Genomic DNA, 5,966 nt, shown 5'->3' on the forward strand with positions numbered 1-5,966 from the left:
CCTGAGCTGGACACTGCCCTGAGCTGGACACTGCCCTGAGCTGGACACTGTCCTGAGCTGGACACTGCCCTGAGCTGGACACTGTCCTGTGCTGGACACTGCCCTGAGCTGGACACTGCCCTGTGCTGGACACTGCCCTGAGCTGGACACTGCCCCCCTGTGCTGGACACTGTCCTGAGCTGGACACTGTCCCCCTGTGCCAGGAACTGCCCCTGTGCTGGACACTGTCCTGTGCTGGACACTGCCCTGAGCTGGACACTGCCCTGTGCTGGACACTGTCCCCTTGTGCCAGGAACTGCCCCTGTGCTGGACGCTGCAGCACTTCCAGGGGGTCCCAAGGTGCTCCGGGCACCAGAGCAGCCCCGGGGGATCCCACGGGCACCACTGCCCACTCTGCCTGTGCCCAGCTGAGTGCCAGCTTGCCAGGGTCAGCACCGAAATGCCCATCCCCTCACAGCAGTCTCCTCTGCAGAGAGCAGTGGTCCCTTTCCCTACAAAGCTGTCCCCCAACAGCAGTCACAGTTTCCAGTTAACAGATCTGGCCCTGTTCGTTCCCCTCCTGCTCTCGTCCCTTTGCTGTCCCCATCCCTCAGCCAAGGGCTGAGCCCATCTCAGGCCTCTTTATATCCATGTGGCTTCTGAGATTTGGTTTGGAACCATAAAAATAGGTTATTTACTGTACAATTAAATATTTGTTTCCTAGTGGGCTGGGCTTGGGTGACCTGTAGTTTCTACAATACCCTTTAAGCATGACTTGCACTCTTCCTCACCGCCCTCCTTTTTGTACCTTCAATTCCCTCACTCCTTTGTGCCTTTATCAGCTGCAGGGAGGTTTGCCAGGGACTTTACACAGTTAAAAGTGAAACAAAAAAAGGGTGAAAATAACAACCCTAAAATTTTAAAAATTACTTTTAAATTGGCTTCATCTCTCACTTTTTCAGTGGGAAGAGCGGTGGCAAACCCAATGCAGAAAATTTCTTAATTACTCAGGAGTAATTGCACATCCATCAGCCCAGCCTGGGCAGCTAATTGCAGTGTTTCTAACGGTGGTGCCAGTGCTGTGACACACTGGAGGCTGTCACAGCCCATGGTGCTGGGCTTATCTGCCCCACCAGCCCTGCCCAGGCCGCTGTGTTGAGCTCTGATGTTTCCAGCAGAGCCTGGCAGGGCAGGGCTGGGTTTCTGCCTGGTGCTCCCAGCACGGTGGCTGTTCCACGGGGATGGGAGCAGCTCGGTGTTTCTGTCAGGATGCCCACGCTGGATCCATGGTGTGAATTTTGGGAATGTCCTGTGCAGGGCCAGGAGCTGCACACAACGATCCTCATGGGTCCCTTCCAGCTCAGGCTCTTCCACGATGCTCTCATCAGGTGACTCTTAATTTTTCTGGGTTTTGGACATGCATCTCCTAAACCCAGTTGAGTGTAGAGACCCAAATGATTTCCTCACTTTTTTCTGGAAGCAGGCGAGTTTCCCGTTCATTTGGCGCTTGCCGGTGGGGCTGTGGCCGCTCCCTGTCCCCGCACTCGGCACAGCCGGACCCCGGCCGCCCCCTGCCCTGCCCAGCCCCGCACTCAGCGCCCAGGACAAGGCCAAGCTGCGATTTTCCGGGTTAATTGCCAGGATGCCAGTGCAGGGGAGAGACAGAGATTCCTTTGTGCCGGCTCCAAGTGCCTCTGTTCCAGGAGAACGGCTTCTAACCGACCTTGCTTTGTGTGCCCAGCCCTGGCCTGACACTGTTTGCTGGGCTGACAAAGACAAAACCAGGAATTCTTGGAGATTTTGGGTGGTGAGGTATCTCCTGGAGCAGCTCTCAGACACAGTTCTGTTTTCCTCATGGGTTCAGGTCAGAAAATCCAGCGGAGCTGACATTCCTGAGTGAGCCACCACGCCGGGGTCCCGGGCTGCCCTCCCCTCCCTCCCTCACCCAGCGGGGAGAAAAACCCTTCTGGGGCAGCGAGGCAAAGAAAGATCCACCAGCAGCACCCAGGGAGAGCTGGGATCCTCCAAGTCCATCCATCCCTGCTCCAGCCATGTCCGGCCCTGCAGCAGCAGCACCTGCAGTCCCACCGGCAGTGCCGGAGCACGGCCTCGTCCTGCTCGTGCCAAAATGAGGAGAGGAAAGTCTGTGCTGGTTGTCAAGCACATGGGAAATAAAAGAAAAGCCAGAGAGTGCCCAGCAGAGCCCAGGGAGCAGCTGGGACAGCTCTGAGGGGATGGTCACAGACAGGACTTTGCCACCTTTCCTCAGAGCCACCACTGCTGATGACAGACACTGTTCAGAGCCTTTTCCTTCCCCAGTGGGAAGAAAGCTGCCTTAGCTTGGCTTCCAGGGAAGTGGGGCAGCTGCAAAGCTGTGGAAACCACACAACAATCAGAGGAAAGAGGAAAGTGAGGCTGATGAGCAGATGCTGGCTCTGGGCGTCACCTTGGGTGGGAGCTGGGAACGACCACAAAGGAGCGGTGGGCGATGCACCACATCCTGCCCGCAGGAATCCCCTGGGTGGCAGCAGGTCCCAAGGTCAGAAAGGTTAAAAGCAGCCAGAGCTGGATAACCTGAGCCTGAGGAGCCTCCTGGGCTCTCTGTGTTTGGATATTTATATATGTATATGTATTTGTATGTATTTGTATTTATATGTAAGTGGCACAGGGTGCCCAGAGCAGCCGTGGCTGCCCCTGGATCCCTGGCACTGCCCAAGGCCAGGTTGGACAGGGCTGGGAGCAAGCTGGGACAGTGGGAGGTGTCCCTGCCCATGGCAGGGGCTGGAACAAGTTGGGCTTTAAGGCTTCTTCCAATCCAAACCATTCCACAAGTCTGTGATTCTGTGCTTGGTAATTTTGGAAGACCGTGGTGAGGGAATAGCAAAATGCCCGTGGGATCTCAGCAGCTCTTGGGGAAAGGCTGTGGCAGTGGATTGATGCTGGTCATGATGGAGCAGGAACTGCAGGGAGGAAACATCTCTGGGAGCCAGGGGAGAAGGACAAATGGATTCTGTCAAGTTAACTTGATCTATTTTTAGATAAAACTGTAATTAAGCCAGTAGTTGATAACAGCAGGACTTTTAAGGTAATGGGGCTTCTGTTACATATCTAAATGCAACGTGGCACATATTAAATGAATCAGGAGATGTCTGTTTTCCCTGGAATGTAATTACAGGGAGGCCTGCTCAGGGTATCCAGGAGAGCCCTTTGGGAGGCAGCTCTGGACTCTGAGCTCATGCCCAGCCGAGTAAACAGCATCGGTTCAGTGTCTCAGGTCATTTGTTAAAATACAAAGCTGGGAGTCATTCCTCAGCTGGGGCTGCTCCCTCCTGGGAAACAGGGACTGGGAAACACCAAAGGGATCCTGGTGAAGGAGCCAGGACCGAGAGCCACGTTCAGGACAAACAGAGTCACTGTCCTGGGTCTGCCTGGGCGAGTGCTGGGTCCTGGCAGAGACCAGGGAGGGCAGGAGGATCTCAGTGAGGCTCAGGGGCAGAGCCCCGAGCCCACCCCTACTCCCGCAGGAACAGAACCCACACCTGGGGCAGCTGCAGCGGCTTTTGGGAGCCCCCCGGGCCACCAGCTGCTCCCTGGGTGTGACAGCAGCGGTGCACAGGGACAGCTGTACCGCCTGCCACTGGCTCTGCTGCCACCCAGATGTGCTCCAGCTGTGGATGCTGCACCCTCACCTGCACCGGCCTCGGAGAGCCCGTGGCTGCCAGATGTGCCGCAGCCAGACCAGCTGTGCCCCGCTCCAGCTGTGCCCCGCTCCAGCTGTGCCCCGCTCCAGCTGTGTCCCGCTCCAGCTGTGCCCCGCTCCAGCTGTGTCCCGCTCCAGCTGTGCCCGGCTCCAGCTGTGCCCCGCTCCAGCTGTGTCCCGCTCCAGCTGTGTCCCGCTCCAGCTGTGCCCCGCTCCAGCTGTGTCCCGCTCCAGCTGTGCCCCTGGCAGGGCCATCGCTCCCTCTTTGCCCCAGCTGTGCCCGCCCCATCCAGCTGTGCCCAGCTGCGCCTGCTGCGGCTCCGCGCTGCCCTCTGGCGGCCCCGGAGCCTCCCTGCGCCTCCCTCTCCTGAAGGATTTCCCCAGCTCAGTCATTTTATTCACCATTTCCTTCATTAAAACCTCCCTTACCTTTATAAAGTGACTTTCCTCCCCCCTTCCGTCTTCGATGATTGTTGAAAGGAAAAGTGGCTTCGTAGTTCTAGTTACCAAAATTCACCTTGTTATAATAAAAACCCAAATTTGGAGAGACTGCAAGAGGAAAGCTTTGGCCCTGGTGAGAGTCCCCCCGAAAAGAGAGCACTTAGTAATATCAGAGATCAATTCCTTATTTCACATAAAACTGGTTAATGGGGAGCAGGAATAAGAAAACAATTAAATAATTCTTTAATAAAATAATACGATTTAATAGCTTTACATATTTAGTCTACATTCAATATATGTCATATACTTAATATATAGAATATTTTTTTAAAAAAATAAAGACTCGGAAATGTGCTGAACAAATAAGTGACATCTAATTTTGGACCTGATTTTTTCCCATCTGTAGCACCCATTGAATGACCCATTTCTCCGTAACCCAAATCACACCCACCTCTGACTGAGGTGGGTCCCGTCCTTCACCTGCCCCTGGCAATTCGCAGTCAGTGCCAAACCAGCTTCTCCCGGATCTGAGGGAAATTCAGGTTTCCCTGAGACTCATCTCAGGGACCTTTAACGAGTTTTAGTCACGCAAAGACACAATTCAGGCCCTCACCCCTCCCACCACCCCCTGAAAGGGCGCGATGAGCCCTCAGTGACACTCTGGGGACAGCCAGACCCGGCGTCACATCCCTGACACCCACCCCACATCTGCAGCCTGTGAGCCAGAGCCAGGCTGTCCTTCCCCGTGTCCCCCTTCAGCTTTCATTCAGCGGCTCGAGAGACACAAACAGGATAAAAATAATCACCCTGACAGCGCTGAGCGTGTGGCACCAAGCTGTCCCCAGGGATGGCCTCGGAGGAGACCCCGGGCAGGCATGGGCAGGATGCTCCACAGGAATGGAGGAGCCCGCAGAGCTGCCCGGCTCCCCGTGTCCCTGTCCTGTCCCTGTCCCTCTGTCCCTGTCTGTCCCTGTCCTGTCCCCGAGTCCCTGTCTGTCCCTGTCCTGTCCCTCTCCTCTCCTCTCCTCTCCTCTCCTCTCCTCTCCTCTCCTCTCCTCTCCTCTCCTCTCCTCTCCCCTCCCCTCCCCTCCCCCCCTCTCCTCTCCTCTCCTCTCCTCTCCTCTCCTCTCCTCTCCTCTCCTCTCCTCTCCTCTCCTCTCCTCTCCTCTCCTCTCCTCTCCTCTCCTCTCCTCTCCTCTCCTCTCCCTGTCCTGTCCCCCTGTCCCTATCCTGTCCCGTCCCCGTGTCCCTGTCCCTGTCTATCCCTGTCTATCCCCATGTCCCTGTCCTGTCCCTCTCCTGTCCCTGTCCCTCTCCTCTCCCGCATCAGAGGGTTGATGGCAGTGCCCGGGGCCGGGGCTCGCCGCGGTTCATTCCAAGGCTGCTGCACGCTCCGAGCATATTTTTAATTATTTATCTCCCGCCAGCTTCCTGCCAGGCTGCTCTGGGGGAAACGGGCACGAAGAGGGGAATAAATGGTGCAGCCGAGCCGGTGCCAGCCCTGGGGTGGAGAGTGACGGGCACGGGGCGCTCCCCGCCGCTCCCATCAGCGTTCCATCCCTTTAGGGACATCCCTTCTGTCCCCAGGGCTGGAAGGGACAGAAAGGACAGGACAGGGAGAGGGTTGGTGGCAGGGTTTGTCCCTCGGGCGGGCGCGCAGAGCTCCTGGAACGGCCTCCGGGAAAGGGGGAGGCTGGATCCAATCCTTGTCTTTCACCTGGGCTGGAGTCCAGCCCCAAAATAGCCGTCCAAAAACAAGATCACATGAGAGGAAAAAAATAGCAAGGCGAAGGATTATCCATCCACAGTTCCCTGTCCTATGTGGGCGCCGAGCCGCGCCCGCCCC

This window comes from Pseudopodoces humilis, chromosome 17 (assembly GCF_049639895.1).
Source record: "Pseudopodoces humilis isolate 2021_Gansu_Grassland_sample_001 chromosome 17, ASM4963989v1, whole genome shotgun sequence".
NCBI lineage: Eukaryota > Metazoa > Chordata > Aves > Passeriformes > Paridae > Pseudopodoces > Pseudopodoces humilis.